The sequence below is a fragment of the Schistocerca gregaria genome, chromosome X (assembly GCF_023897955.1).
Source record: "Schistocerca gregaria isolate iqSchGreg1 chromosome X, iqSchGreg1.2, whole genome shotgun sequence".
In the NCBI taxonomy this organism is placed as follows: domain Eukaryota; kingdom Metazoa; phylum Arthropoda; class Insecta; order Orthoptera; family Acrididae; genus Schistocerca; species Schistocerca gregaria.
The window spans coordinates 461,012,125-461,029,175 of record NC_064931.1 but is presented as its reverse complement, the minus strand read 5'-3'; positions in this window follow the sequence as shown (position 1 = coordinate 461,029,175).

Below are 17,051 nucleotides of genomic sequence, written 5' to 3'. Positions count from 1 at the left end.
CATATAAGTAAGATGTCACTACTATAACATGTAAATAAGGTTTATAGCACTAAGATTGCAACCATATGTATCAATACCACGGTGCACTCACGTTTATGTAATTGTATCTTATAAACCATTAACAAATACTAGGATATCCCTAGTTCTTGTATTATGTAAAATTTAAATGTATTGTTTAATATGAAATCGTTTGGTTCTTTTATTTGCTTAAATGCTTTTATGTACAATACATGTTTCACATACCTGTGTTACTTGCACTTATTCCTAAGCAATGTTTTACCACATATAACGGGATTTACATGCCTGAAGATATGTATACCATAAATATCGCTTCAAACCTCACAGGTTAAATAATGAGTGAGTAGAAATAAGTAGTGGCACTGTATTTTATTAATTCTGAATTGAGACAAAATTACACAACTTAGGGGGGGGGTGTATTTACCTACTAAAATGTAGTTTAAACAAGGTCAATGACCAGCTGGTTTGTTATATTTGTGGATGCAGCCAATATTATCGTGAGGTTTGTTACTGTTTATGTTAATGGGCAGTCAACTTCATTGTATAATAAGGTAAACAGGTACTGCAAAGATGTATCAATTACCAAAGACAATAAATTTCTCCTAACCTTTTCGATCCCACCGGACACCGAGTTCAATGATTAAAAGAAAAAGTCACCTGATCATAACAGGAATTCCTTTGACCAAGACAATTCGATACTTAGCCAACAGTCATTCAGTCAAGATGGTACACTCAGTGATGATACAAAGCAGTAATCTCTGCCAAAACATCCATTCTTAGACAATGTGTCTAATAGCGTATTTTAATACGACAGTATGCCATCTTAGGCAATGTATAACACTTGTAAGTAAGCATTATATATATGGATTCTTATGTGGTTATACCACTTGCTACAAATTCTACTGTTATTTTAAGAAATCACTTGATAATAGCACTTTGAAGCCGAAATCATGGTTGTGTAAGTGTATGTAACACTGTAAATAAACAACATTCTAATGGCGGTACGGACTTTAAAGAAATGTGACAATAAGGTTAGTCGATTCCATTAGTAGTAACACGAATCTAGACTTTGACCATTTAGTAATAAGATACTCTATTTATCTCAGAATTACTGCTATTAAACTTAAGAATCCCTTCAAAAACGTTTCACATGAATAACCTTATAACTATCCTAATATATCCTAATGTATGTTCAGATGGATGATTAACTGGTAAGAAGTCAGAGAGCAAACACATTTGTTGATGCCAGTATGAAGTGGCGTATCAAACTCTGATAACGGATAATTAGGTCCCCAGTCAGAAACACGGAGATGTAGGACAGACCAAGGAGTGGTCTATTGTACAGGTTTGCTTAGTGGTCAATGGGCAGTGACTGATAACGGGAATTCACAGGTGATATCTGACGTAGGTTAGTAGGGTGTAACTGTACTTATAATTCGTGGCGGTTCGGGACGGCCCGTGAATGGCGAGCTACACAGGGTAGCCGAGTGGACTCAGGATGGCGGTTAAAGGAATCAAAGGCGACGGAGTAAGGCAGGTACGAAATTATCAGACAAAAAGTCCGTGTAAAATAGGCAGTAGGCTAAGTTGAAAATGCGACAGCTCAGATACGTGGCTCGTGTATAATTTCATATCGCGAAAACACCAAATATGGCATGGCATCAATCGGCTGTGTCTAAAACACTGGAAAAAGAGGTGGTTACAGTGTATCAATCTCGTTTCTAAACAACATGGAAATATAAAAGGTGTATGAGTACGTTTCACAGCAAAGGGTTGCAGAAGGACCTGTTGTGGCTGCGATAAAATTTTAACGAAGTCTTATAGCAATTTTTGCAGCAAATGAGTTCCTTGCGGCGTCACAGTTCACAACAACGGCGTCCAGTGTCGTTTCTGAAATAAAAACTAGTAATAGGTGCAGGAATTAAGTTTTCGAGTGTCCCTAACGGCGTAAGTAAAATCACAAGAAGAGCTCAGAAGTTCTGGTTCACAATAAGTGACTGGAATTTTATGGGGTAGATAGTGGCCTTTCAGCCATGACAGGTTACACGACCGAAGATTCTCCAATACGGGAACGAGTTCGTTCCCAGAAAAATAAGAGCCCTGTAGTGACAGTGGACTTACGAGGGGCTGAGAAATGGCACTAACATTATAATAAAACAATATCTGAGGTTGGGCATGAATAAATCAATCATTTCAAATGAAATAGGTATAAAAATCATCGAGGCAACAGTGAAATTTAACTACACAGGTATTTCGAATGGTTATCCTCGAAACATATAAATTAATATGACAGTATAAAGTTAAAAAAAAACACTAATAAGCACAGTACAAATCATGAATCAAAATAAATACAACCGCGCAGAGGCTGTGCATTAGTGCATCAGAGTGACTAAAACCTTCTTGCGGAATATAACATTAGAGGACACACGTTTTTGTGTCAGGATGGCAATTACACTGCTGGAAACAAAATTAGTATACACGAGAAGACGAAGTCGATTTTGATCAGATGGCGGTGTATGCTGCATGGGAAATAGGTGTATTTGATAATGGTTTCAACGTCACCTCCCAACAGATAACCTAGTGGGATAGCCACCAGAGCACCATCTCTGTCTACCCTTTAATAGGGAATGTTTATAGCGAGAAGGCTCAGTATGGGGCAAACGTGTGAAGCAAGCGGCCAACCAGACCACAGAGATGAACTTGTGCTTCCTACAGCCAAATGAGCAAGTCCGAAAGGTCTCAAATTGTGGCCCTCCGGCTGGCGGGATGATCCTTTCGGAGAACTGCTACGTACGTTGGGTGTGCTGCCTCAAGTGTTCAACGGTTCTGGTATCAGTTGTTACGTGCACATTCTCACACCTGTAGAGGAGGTTCTGGACGTCCGCGCAGCACAGGCAGCCACCAGTATCCTTGTATTGTAAGGACAGCAGAAGCAATCGTACTCTACCACAGGTTGCGAGCCCAGATGTGTAAACACCAACTGTTGCGAATCGGTTGTTAGCAGTGGGACTACGAGCAAGCATACATCTATCCCGCCTTCTTCTCACGCCACAGCATCGACGTGCGCGGCTCGACTGATACTATCAGACGATCATTTGGAAGCTGGAATGGCACCCCTTGGTCTTCAACGATGAAAGCAGATTCTGCCTGCAGGTAAGCAACCTGGTGAGCGCTGTTCCTACAGTGCATTCGTCCAAGACACACTGCCCCAACATAGGCCTGGTGGTCTGGGGTCCGATAGGCTACAAATATCGTTCACTTTTGGTGTTTCTGGAGGGGACCCTATCCACCGCTTGATAAGTGCAAAATGTTGTTATACATGTTCTTTTGCCTTTCTTTCACCAGGAAGGTGATTTGTAGTTCTAACAGGATGATGCTCTCCCACACTTTGCCCGTGAAGCTCAATGTGCCCTGCAAGACGTGGTGCAACTACCCTGGTCAGCACGATCTCCGGACTTGTCTCCAACACCTAAGTGTAGGATATAATGGGACGAGAATTGACTCGTGCAGCTCGTCAGCCAAGAGTCGAGCAAGAGTGGCAAATGCATCCCAGGACAGTATTCCCCATATGTGCGATCGAATGGATTCCATAGTCAGCGCCTGCATTGCCAGCTGTGGAGGGTACACCACGTACTAATATACTTCATTGGTATGGTGTCTGTTCTTTCGGACATGTCCGAAAGAAGAGACACCATTGTTGACCGGCAGCTATTCATTTGCACTGTTGCGGCAGTAAATTTTGAGGGAACTGGAAACCCTTAAATGGGTATACTAATTTTTTCCCGGTAATGTATTTCCGGAGCGCATCTGTTTATTTCGACTTGAAAGCGAATACGTAGCATTCACTAAGGAATTTGTTGATGAATTGACAAAAGCATAGCCATTGGAGGTCTAATTGATTGTATCAGAATTGATTGTAACTATAGCGTAAAAATTTACTGTTTAAATGTTACAGCGTGTCGCAATTGGATGAGGCGAATCAATTCTCTCGTGCTGTATAACATAGCTGATTTGCGGGCTGACTGCGTGGACTCTGACGTATAGCAGGCGAGTCAGGATTTCTTCCATACTCGGCCACGGAGATTCAGCACGGTTGTAATGATAAATACCGATTCCATAATTGTACACTAAAAGCGACTCCTGTAAATGAGTCTTAAATCATTTATCTTTCTCAAGTTCCACTAGAGGAATGTGGAAATGTGTAGAGTATATTGCAGCTAATAATGTGTAACAGGTATGCCATTACTTTAAGTTTCGTTTGGTTTAATATGTGAGTGATAATCAGACCGCTTTCTTCTAAGACAATAAATGATCTGGGTCTTATTTTTGTAATAAATGTGATGGGTTGTGTAGGTAGAATCGATAAATTTCCCATTGTGACGATGACGGCTAGTGATTGCCAGACAGGAGTTAGTATGGCTGCTAATGGACATGAGGTGTTGTTGTTGGCCATTTGCTGGTTGAAACGTACTTTGTTTCGGCGGTTATACACTTAGCTTCTGACAGAATAACACAAAAATACGGAAAAACTTTGGGAATGAATGCTCTGTGGTTTTGAAATGTCAGCCTGAGTATTCAAAGATATAAGAAGAAAGGTTTTAACACTGGTAATTGGCGACATGTATGTGTACTTTGTAAGTAAATACCTGTTTCTGCATACGACACACACGTCACTGTACAATAGCAGGGAATATTAAATGTTATAGGGAGCTGAGTTTAAAACGGTATCTTCGTAATCTGAACATACTTGTGGTGACGAAACACACGGTTACAAAAGTAGTCTACTATGTTTTGCATAACGGAACACGATTAACTGTGGTGAAAACTGTCATTGGTGTGCTTTGTCCGAAATAGGTAGGTTTGCATAACGCGTCTATCTGTGACTACGGCCTTGCCAGTTCGAAAGTAAACTCGCTATCAGTTGCAAATAATGCATCCGTCCATAAGCACATACAGAGAGAGTTCCATCACCAATATAACACTTCCCTTAGCGTGAACAGATCATAAGAAGAGCAACGTGCGTGGCGATTCTCTTTACGTCACATCAGCGTCCGCCTGCTCTCGCGTTACTGAAGAGATATGACATGCGTGGCGTGACGCACAGCGCAGCTTTCTCGCAGAAGTGACGACAATAGGGAATAACTATGGTTCATCAGAGAGGGAAAACTTTAGGAAGCGTTACTCAGATTAATGGGGGTAACGCTAAACCGACTCACGGCTCACTTGCGCGGTGTATTGCTGCTCACAAGTTTGGACTCGATGGTCGGATATTGGTTGGTTTGTTACCTTTCCGCATATTAATAGGCTGTATGTGAATCAACCATGGGGTAGTGGCTATTGTACTACCCCATCATTAATCACTCTAAATTCCCCTAGTAGCGGCTGTGGTTTAACAACGAATTCCGGCGTAAAACAGGCCTGTGGAGCTCGAACAAGACCGCATAGACAAGTCCGGCTGAGGGGTGTAAGAGAAGCGGGGGGGGGGGGGGTGGGGGGGTGGGGGGGGGGGGAGGGGGAGTGTATGATGGCGCTGGCTACGCTTGGCGGCTTAAAAAAAGGTTCAAATGGCTCTGAGCACTATGGGACTTAACTGCTGTGGTTATCAGTCCCTTAGAACTTAGAACTAATTAAACCTACCTAACCTAAGGACATCACACACATCCATGCCCGAGGCAGGATTCGAACCTGCGACTGTAGCGGTCGCTCGGTTCCGGACTGTATCGCCCAGAACCACTCGGCCACCACGGCCGGCACTTGGCGGCTTCTGTAGTTGATATATTGGTATAGGGGGGAGAGGGGAAGAGAGGAGCACAGGCAGAAAGCGTGTGGCTTATAGTTAGGCACACGTGGGGAGAGTGTTGGTCAGGGGTACAGTGTAGACCCTGTCACTTCGAACAGCGCACAAGCCTCGGTGTTGGCTTAGATATTCCTCAGCTGTAAGACTCACGTCCCTGATGTGATGGCGTGACTTGATCACTTTCACTGGTAGTGGATCTCGGGGTGGGGCAGGATATTTAATGTTTAACAAACAATAGAGGAGCAAAAGAAAACACTTCTTAAAGGTATCGCCACGTAGTATAACCCAATGTACCTTACTTGAAAATTACTTAAAACTGTATGTTATATATTTATTTTTACATTTTCCAAAGTAATATTTTCATGTTTCACGCTCTACACCACCCACGGGGAGGAATGGGATAACGCACTATTTTTGTGAAATTATTGCGTAAACGTATAAACTATTAGGAAGATCATGTTAAAACCATTACATAAAATTGGTTAATGAACAATTTATAGCCGGCCGCTGTGGGCGAGCGGTTCTAGGCGCTTCAGTTTGGAACCGTGCAACCCCTACGATCGCAGATTCGAATCTTACCTCGTGCATGTATGTGTGTGATATATGCGATTGCAGTCTTTCTCGGCGTATTCCATTGATGAAATCTTCTCGGGTTATCAGCCGAGTGGTGGCGTCGTCTTGTCGCAACGTTTCGATGAGTTTCGTACCCATCATCTTCAGGCGAAGATGATGGGTACGAAACTCATCGAAACGTTGCGACAAGACGACGCCACCACTCGGCTGATAACCCGAGAAGATTTCATCTATGTGTGTGATGTTCTTATGATAGCTAGGTTTAAGTAGTTCTAAGTTCTAATTGACTGACGACCTCAGATGTAAATTCCCACAGTGCTTAGAGCCATTTGAACCATTTTGAACATTTCAAACCAAGGAGTATCAGAACTTCAATAACTTCGTGAAGAACAATTTATATATTTTAATGCCATCTTCAGAATTTAACAATTGTATTTAATGCTTAAAAGAAAATTACTGCTACTTTATTGAATACCATCGCTCCTGTGCCATATGCATTTTATGATTTGCCAATAGGCAACATAGAATTCCTAGCAGTAAATCCTATAATCCAACCGTGCACAGCTCGAAAAGTTTCTTTGTCAAATTTGTGTGGTAATCCTTTTCTTTCCGCTAGCTAGTTGATAGGCTAATGATATGACAATGAGATGGTTCATTGTTATACTAGAAAAACTGCTGCCCACTGACGTTAGATATGCTAGCATCTCGTCTTTTTATTCTGCTGTGAACACGTTTTTAAGCGTCCCATTCGACTTGTTAACTCTGTAGTTAAGATTGTTCCCCAGCTATGCGGTCGTGTCTCCCATCGTTGAAATGGATACGGTAAACACCTTGCATTCTTATTAAACTCCCATTTCAGAAGATAAAACGACTGCAAGTGCAATTTCCATTCATTTAATATCCAATTACTGTGAGAATACTCTTTCTAATGCCAGTTAGCGGCATTTGAAAAAGTAAGGAAAAAAGAGTAAGTAAACAGACAAAATGAATGACCTCTCGGGAAAGCCTATCGATGATAGCGCTGCTAAAGCAGATTTACTAAACACATCCTTTCCAAATTCCTTCTCGAAAGAAGACGAAGTAAATATTACAGAATTCGAATCAAAATCACATGCCACCATGAGTAATATAGAAGTAAATATACTCGGAATACTGAAGCAACTTACATAACTTAGTACAACCAATTCTTTCGATCAAGGATGCATACCAACTAGGTTCCTTTCAGAATTGTCTGATGCAATAGCCCCACACATAACGATCATATAGAACCGCTCGTTCGACAAAGATCCGTACCCAAAGACTGGAAAGCTGCACAGGTCACACGAATATTCAAGAAGGGCAGTAGGAGTAATCCACTAAATTGCAGGCCCATATTACTAACTCCGATTTGGACCAGGATTTTGGAACATGTATTGTGTTCCACCGTAATCAACGATTTCGAAGACAAGGGTCCATTACCACAGAATTGAAAAACATAGTCCTCGCGAAACGCAACTAGCTCTTTACCCACACAAAGTGTTGAGTGCTACTGACAAGGCATTTGAAATTGATTCTGTGTTTCTAAATATCCAGAAGGCGTTTGACACTGTAACCCACAAGCGGTTTGTAGAAAAGTTGCGTAATTATGGAATATCGTCTAAGGTATGTGATGGAATTCGTAATTCCCTGTCAGAGATGTCATAGTTCGAGTAACTGACCGAAAGTCATCCAATAAATCAGAAGTGATTTCCAGTGTTCTCCTAGGTAGTTTTATAGGCCTTCTGCTGTTCCTTATCTATAAAATTGTTTTAGGAGGCAGTCTGAGCAGCCGTCTTAGGACTTTCTGCTGGGAATGTTGTCCTTTATAGTCTCCTTAAGTCATGAGAAGATTAAAACATACTGTAACATGACTTAGATAAAATATCTGTATGGTATAAAATTAGCAGTTGACAATAAATAATGAAAAGTGTGAGGTCATCCACATGAGTGGTAAAAGATATCCCGCTTCGGTTACGCGATAAGTCTGTCAAATTTAAATTCTGTAAAGTCAACAAGATACCTAGGAATTACAATCACGAACAACTTAAATTGGAAATAATACATAGACAATGTTGTGGGGAAGGCGAATGAACGTCTGTGATTTATTGTCAGAACACGATCTACTAAAGGCACTGCCTACACTAATGATTGTATCATATAACTAATGTACAGCGAGTTGCATGCACTTTAAGACTGTGTGTAATTTAAGGGAATACAATTACCAATCAACAGCTTATAATGCTCTTAAATTCACAGGAAGCTATGAAAAGGAAATTCGAAAAATGAAGGACAAACGTTCACTTGCAACTCGCAATCCAAACCAAGCCGAAATGGGGGTCACACCTTCCATTCAGAGACATAGTTACATGTCGTTATAGTAGGTTGCAACCTTCACTAGTCTAGAAAGCAGCACAATCCTGTTTTGCTCTGTATCGCGTTCCGCCTCTAGTTACTTCCTGGTTACTAAGGTTTGCTAACAAATATGGTAATATTTTAGGATTTTGCCTAGCGTCAGTTCAAATAGCAGGCGTAACAGTGTGCTGTAACCTCGGTACTATTCTTACTCTAAGGTGTTTCGAACTATATGATATTTGTGTGTAGCAGAAAAAATAATATTTTCTACTTGTATCTTCCCAGGATTGAATTCGAGATGGTTGTACTTTTGATGGCCGAACTTTGTCTTACATAACGAGTATGGAACAGAATCTTAAGGAGCTCCTAAACAGTGTCGTATAAATTCGTGCATTGTACAGGAAATGCTGAAGAATGGTTGTATTTCTGTTGCTTGCAATAAAATTGTAGTAAGATGCAGGTGTGGTATTTTGCAGGGGACTCGGAACAGTTCGAAATAAGTTTTGGTATCATATGGGAAAATACGTTGAGACATTGATTGAAAATATGTGTAACATATAACTAACTCATAGGCAGACCTGGCGGGTATTAACGTCATGTGTGAAGTGAGGTGAGTGATAATTTTTAAGTAGCAACTTGTATACATACTAATGTTAATTTAGATAAAAAAATTAACATACACTCATAAAGTAAAATGTTATTGGGACTTAGCACTCCCGTTAGCTTCAGGTGAGCTTACACTGACTTCCGGTTGCTTTGCTTTGATGTCTATAGTTTTCTCTGTTTTCAAGAACTTTCGTAAACAAAAATCTAGCCTTACCCCAAAGAATATGGCATTTCACTTTATGGAAAACAATAGAAATCAGGTTCAAATGGCTCTGAGCTCTATGGGACTTAACTTCTGAGGTCATGAGTCCCCTAGAAGATAGAAGTACTTATACCTAACTAACCTAAGGACATCACATACATCCATTCCCGAGGCAGGAATCGAACGTGCGTCCGTAGCAGTTGCGTGGTTCCCGACTGTAGCGCCTAGAACAGCGCGGCCACTCCGGCCGGCCAAAATAAATAATGCGTGACTTGTAAAACGTTAGTGAACTTAGTAAGATTTTGTTTTGTTTCAGGCTCTGACTACCTCTTACAGAAGACGTCTTACAGACGAAGAAATTCGTGCTCTAGTAGAAAAAAAGTGACGCAGTGAAGAGCATATGATGCGTAGTACTCCGTGGAATAATAATGCCAGAACTCCTCTGGCATGTAGTAGTACTTCACAAAATATAACATAACCTGCTATATGTGCTAACGAGGAAGAAGATAAGTTCAAATTCTATCTCTTCTGCTACATGATAGTTCACCACTGAATCTGGGTGGCAAAAGTGCAGTTCACTTTCTTTCTTATTATCATGAAAATGAAGTACTGTAGGCAATTGGATTAACAACGCATCAGGATTGACGGAGCTGGCACTGAGTCTAGAGGTTCTTCCGGCATCGCTAGGAGCCATTTCGCGTCACCGCAGCAACCGGAGCCGCGCCTGCAGTTGCGGGCCACGCAAACACACAGCAGCCGCCGAAGTGCCGTCTGCAGTTCAACGCTTCGCGTCGCATCAGTAATCCTGGTACGCCGCGCCAGCAACGCCATACGTCGTGCAGAAGGAACTAATTTTAGTGGAAAGCTGTTAACACTTTTACTAACCAGCACTAAGAGACTGTCGGTGATGTAAACGCCAGAAGAAACCGAGGTTAAACTTAAATTAGGACCTATGTCTTTTGAGGGAACGGTAAATCCAGACAACGGTTCAAGTCTAAATATGTATGAAAATAGTAATGTTAAAGTGAAATATGAAGTATTGTCTCCTGACAGTAGTGTGAAAAGGAGCAATGATTCAATAATAGAGACACCTGTAGTAAAGCAGAAATCAGAAATTGTTAATTTATTGGATGATAGTTTCCCTGATGAATTAAAAATGAAACAGTCATCAGAGGTGGTAGAGTTTAAACAGGAGAAATTAGATATGACTGATCGATCAGAAGTTTCATTTGGTTTTGATGATTCTGGTGTTGGAGCTAGTTTTTCGTCACCTGAGTGTAATAAAAAGCCAGCTAGTGAGCAACCCAAAGATACTGGAGCTATGGATTGAAATGTTATATTACAAGCAATAGCGGCCAGTAATGCTAAAATGTCAGCCAGTAATGCTAGAATGACAGCTGAATTAAAGTCTGAAATAAGTGAACAGGTCAAAAGTAATAATGATGAATTAAAGTCTGAGATTGTGACCAGCCAAACTAATTTTAATAAGCGGTTTCATGCAATGGACAATAAATTAGAATCCAATAAAGCTGAATTATATACTCTCATCAAGGCTGGTTGCAATAAGTTGAAACAGGATCTGGAGAGTTTAAATTATAAAATTGATTACAACCATGAGGATATTAAGAAAAAGGTTGCTCAACAGTTATCTGAGATGTATAAAACAGTAAAATCTTAAGTTGCTGAGGTTCGCAAAGACTTCCAAATGGAAGATGCGAAGCTGGAGCACAAGTTAACAAAAAAGATAGAGGCGGAATCTGAACTGTGCTCAGATAGGTTAAAGATGTTAATATAAAAGGAAACATATGTCAAGCAGAAGTAGATGCAGTCAAAACTGGTACTACTCGTATTCTGCAAAGAGTAGATATTGTTGAAATGAGAGTAGAAAATATTAGTACTAACATTGCTAACATTGAGAGTAAAGTAGCTTCACTAACTTCTGGTAATGGTAGTATGCCAAAAGTTGTAGCTGCAAACGCCGCTTTTATCGGGTGTCGGCAGTTCTTGCGGTTCGATCCAGATAAAAATATCCACCCGCTAGATTTCTGGAACGATTCTGAAGATGTAATTCCAGCAACTTGGTCTGAACGAGAGAAAATCTCATTCATTAGACGCCATTTAGCAGGTGACGCCATGCGTTAGTCAGCTGATGTTATGTTGAAGTGTAAAACATTACAGGAATTTAAAACAGCTCTCATTTATGAGTATTGGTGTAGTAATAAGCAAAATGAAGTGTTGAGAGAATTTTGGAGTGGAAAACGCTTCAATGTAGGCAAGGAATCTTTTAAATTGTTTGCCAGGTCATGGATCTCACGTTTGTCACATTTGGCCGAAAAGCTAAAACCTGAAATGATAATACTAGGTCTCGAAGCCAAACTACCATGATATTTGCAAACTAGAATTATATCTGTCCCTAGAGACAATCTGGATCGTTTCATTGAATATTTGGAACGTGTAGAGCGTGTTGCTGCCAATGAGGAGCAAGCACGTAATAACAGAAATTGTTATAACACTAGTAGTAATTTCAAGAACGAGCAGAATGGCAATGTAAACATCAGAACAGTAGGTTTTCGCCATCCTAAGAGAGGTAGGAATTGGAGAAATAATTATCAGAATCAACAATGGCATCCAAATGATAGTAATTTTGTTCCGAACAAAATTATGAAGGTAAACAACAGTGCGGAAAGCAATGCCATGCCATTTAACTATAATGGGAATAAAGGAAACAGTAGTAGGCCGAGGCAGGAAAACTAGTTCCCGTCTATGAGGACACTGCCGCTCACTAGGCGGTTACTTTTCCTAAGCCAGTAATTACAGTAATTGGTAAGAGAGATCAGAATACTCAGACTGAACATGTGGATGAGGGGTCGGTAGCATCTAAGGATATAGCAGAAATATTAGATCATTCACAGTATTTGATAGATACCGTGTTAGAGACACTTTCGAAGTGGGAAGAGAAAGAGAAAACGGAGCAGTGTAATGGTAGGGAAGAGCTACAAAATACTGAATTGTCAGGTAAAGAAGCAAAAGAAGTTCATGCTTATATTTACGATGAGGATGATGTGCTCTTATCTAAAGTGGCTGTGCAGGATGTTGATACTGTACTAATAGATTTAGGACAGGAGGTAAGTGAGAATGTAGAGGATAGCCTTTTGGGGGTCAATGAACCCAGTAGCTGTGGCCAGTGGTCACTTGAGAAGGAACCCGGCGATAATGGTGAAAGTGGTTTAACTGTAACTAGTGTTATGCCCGGTATGGAGACGCAGAGTCGCTCAGACTACAGTAATTTGGGTCATGTTCAGCAAACTAAATGTAATGAAGTCGAGCGGTGTTTCGATTTGAAATTAATAGACCGACTGGAAAAGACAGCTGAAAATGTAATTCAGGAAACCCCTACACACTTTGACCTAAATGTAATGAAGACAGATGTCGATCACTTTAGTAGGAGACAGATCAGAAAGGAACTATTGGATGAGTTTGAGGAACCACCTGTATAAATTAGAATTAGCCACTCTATAATAATAGTGAATATGTTGGGTATAAATGTACGTTTTCTCTTAGACAGTGGAAGTGAGGTGAGTGCGATATCTCAGTCCTACTTTGATGCATTACGTGGTAAAGACAAGCTTACAGTAATGAGGGTATCAGGACTAAGAATAATTGGTGGTACTGGCAACGTGTCAAAAACGGCAAAGCAAGACGCTTTGCTGCCTTTTGACATTAATGGTAATTTAATTGATCATCTATGCTTCATTGTAAATAATCTCAGTATTGAGGTTTTTATTGGCATTGACTTCTTGTTGAAATATCAGAGTGTTGTTGACTTTGAAAGAAGCCAGTTAAAAATGGTCTTGCCGATAACCGGAGTAATTACGGTACCTTTTATTGATAAACATGTAGCAACTAATGATGAGACTTGGGAGCTGCCTATACGAGTTCTGAAAAATAGGAGATATTGGGACGAAGGTGTTAATCTTAGTAAATACCAAGGGCCTTTCGGGATCATAGGATAACCACATGCCAATGCATGTAGGCTAGAGTACCCTACAAGTAAAAAGATGTTAGGTCTCAGGAACGTGATCGACCTAAAGAAGTTCATAGGTAGTGATTGATTTCTCTAGGGAAGAGGTTGTTCAGTAACTTCTACACAGTGTGGAAGCTGTGCAGTACCAGATGTGTGAGATCTTCTTTCCATTTCAGGTCTCAGTCATTCTTCATCTTTCCTATCTTCAAAAATTTCGACCCCTCCTTTCCAATACAAAAATTTTCTGATACCAATGAATTCTGTAGCGAGAAGGTTGTTCTGTAACATCTACACCGTGTAGCAGCTGTGCAGTCCCAGCTGTGTGATATCTTCTTTGCATTTCAGGTCTCACTCATTCTTCATCTATCCTATCTACAAAAAGTTTCGACTCCTTCTTTGCAATACTAAAATTTTCTGTCATGACTATAAAGCCATGAGTTCTGTATCAATTCTATCCACCGATTACTGAAGAAAATACCTAATGTGACAAGCATAAGAGTGACATAAACAATAGAGGAGTATGATGTAATTAAGATACAAATGTATTTGAGTAACAAGTATGTATAGAACCCTGGTAATATTGTAAGTACAAAGTGTTGTGTTGTTGGAAATGGTCCACCAACAGTAATTTAAAAAGATATACAAATTCATGTACAAGTAGGATCTGAAGCGGCAGTGAAACTTATTGTATGCTGTAATAAATAGTAAAAAAGATTGCTTAGTGTTATGAAAAATAAGCAGATAAGTTGTAAAAATGAACTCATCTTGTGTAGCAAGGAATGGCAGTGTAATAGAACTGAACAGTGTTTGTGGTTGAGACGTAAAGGACACGTCCCTTAAATATTTATAAGGTTGGAGCTGGCCGTTATTTTGGTGTAGTGTGTGCCAGGACACACCTACACGTATTGAGGTTATGAGTTGGAGGCGTGAATGGGACCATAGGTACCCTTATGTTAGATGAGACAGAGCAGCTCATGGTGTCCTATAGGTTTAATGAATTTAGCATTACGCTCGTCCATAATTACTTAATGCTCTTTAGTTGTAGGACGAGAGAGACTACCTGTGGTTTCAGCGTCCGATCGAGTGGGAATGGATTGCCACGTGAGCAAACTGATTAGCTGCAACACACTATAGATTTGAAATAAAAGTGCTATCCTGTGCTGTAAATGTTAATAGAGTGAGTGTTAAATAAGTACATACACTAGCAACATAATTGAGTAACAAAATGGCAGACGTGAAACATTATTTATAGCTCAGAATAAATACACTTCGATGAAGTAAGTACATAATTGCAGATGTGGAACTGACAAAGCAGCACAGGACCAATAAGTGAAATTTGTAGTCAACTAAACGTAGTGTGTTTTGAAGACTCAGAACTGTACTATTACCACAAGTTACTCACGTGTACAAAGAAGCTGAGAAGACAACTACTAATGAAACATACTCATACAATCTCTAAGAATTAGGTAATCGAAGATGAGTCAGCTAAGTAAATAAAATACAAATTTGTCAGGAATGTACCGAGCATTGGTTCAGTGTTCCGGCCCAGAAATAATAAATTGAGATAAAATAGGACTTATGATTGTATGCCTTGAGCATAAATGTTCTCTAGTACGTGACTAACGGCGTTTTCAGCCATTTGTTTAACGTTTTTATGACAGTTAAGTAACCAAGAGAGTAAAATTGAAAAAGTTCGTTTAACGTTGTTCCAGCAACATATTGAAAGATAAAATGTATATATCCCCATTTCATTGTGGCCCACCCTTAGATATTAAGTGAGCAAAGTCTGAGGAACTCTATTTGTATGTTCTACAGGAAAAACCAGATATTGGCAGCCTGGTAGCTGCGTGAAAGCATGGAGTGACTTGTACATAACTCACACTGCCCCTCCCCCTTCCACATGTAATTTAGAGTGGACGTGAAGGAAGCACACCATAGCAACTTCCCCTCCTCCACCCTTGTGAATGGAAGTGTAGAACGCCAGCCAAAGCAGCTACAACCACGTCTGTAAAAATGAAATTGTCAGGATTCGTAGAGTTTTCTTTCAGGTTTAGAAAAGACTGCTAATAGATAATTATCTGTTTATGTATCATGAATTGCTGTGTTATTTTCTAGGAATTTGTGTATGTAAAAATGTATTTAATTGATTTAAGATTTTCATAATTTTACATATTTTTATGTGGTTGTTTGTCTAAGGCAATAAGTATGCCAAACTGTTCCATTGATTTTACTTACATTTTGAGTGATAATGTTGCTTATTAGGCAGTGAACATGCCAGCAATTTAAATCATTGAAGTAGGTAATAAGTTTTCTTTTGATATTTCTATATGTTTAGGTTTAAATTTTAATTTTTCATAGGGAGTTAAGCTGTACTCTTGCTTCCCTTTTTGTAATAATTTTTTTTTCATTTAAATTTAAAAAAAATTAAGTAGAGGGTGATGTAGGGAAGCAGCCTACTCACGCCATATAAATTCACATCAGTCTTTCCATTGTGTGCCATCCAGTGCGCTGTAACTAGCTCTGACGTCATAAATGTTGCGCAATACTTCAAAAATCAGGTAAAGAACCTGAAACGTTGCTAGCATGTCAGGAGTAATACTATATCATTATGTGCTGAATATCAGTTAAATAACCTTTACCACTTTCAAAACTTATATTTAGATTCCTTTTGCATAACATTTTAGTAGAAACAGTATTCTGGATCTCAAAAATTAAAATTTTTGTTGAAATTCATAATTTTCTGGTTTTTGTCTTAAAAATTAAGGAAACAAGATAGATTAAGTAGGTGAATAAATAATGCTAGGATGTTTAAATTTAATTAGAAGGTAGATACGCTACAACCTTAAAGATGTAAGAAGTTTCGCCGGCCACGGTGGTCTCGCGGTTAAGGCGCTCAGTCCGGAACCGTTCGACTGCTACGGGCCCAGGTTCGAATCCTGCCTCGGGCTTGGATGTGTGTGATGTCCTTAGGTTAGTTAGGTTTAAGTAGTTCTAAGTTCTAGGGGACTGATGACAACAGATGTTAAGTCCCATTGTGCTCAGAGCCATTTGAACCATTTTTTTAAGAAGTTTCAACTGAATAACTATAAAACTATAGCGATAGCGTATCTCCAAAGGGCAAGTTCAGAGCTCGTCTACTGCGTGTAGTGTAATTAAATTAATTCTCTCGCCCAAAATATTGGACTTAGCCACTTCAGACTTTTATTATGATTATTTACCTGTGTGCTGATTGCACATTTAAATTGAGAGCTTCATTGGCCATCAGCAAAGGAAGCAATGACTTATTTAATAACTTAAAGTGGGGCATTAGTAGCCCAGGGCTAGTCGGGAGAGAAGATCTAATCAGCAGTTCCCTTAGCCGTCCGCACCGCGGCTTTATATATAAGAACGCTGGGCGAGAAAGGAAGGCCCCAGTTCTCGCCAGACGCTTATCTGCGCACCACCTGTGCCGGCAGTCTCGT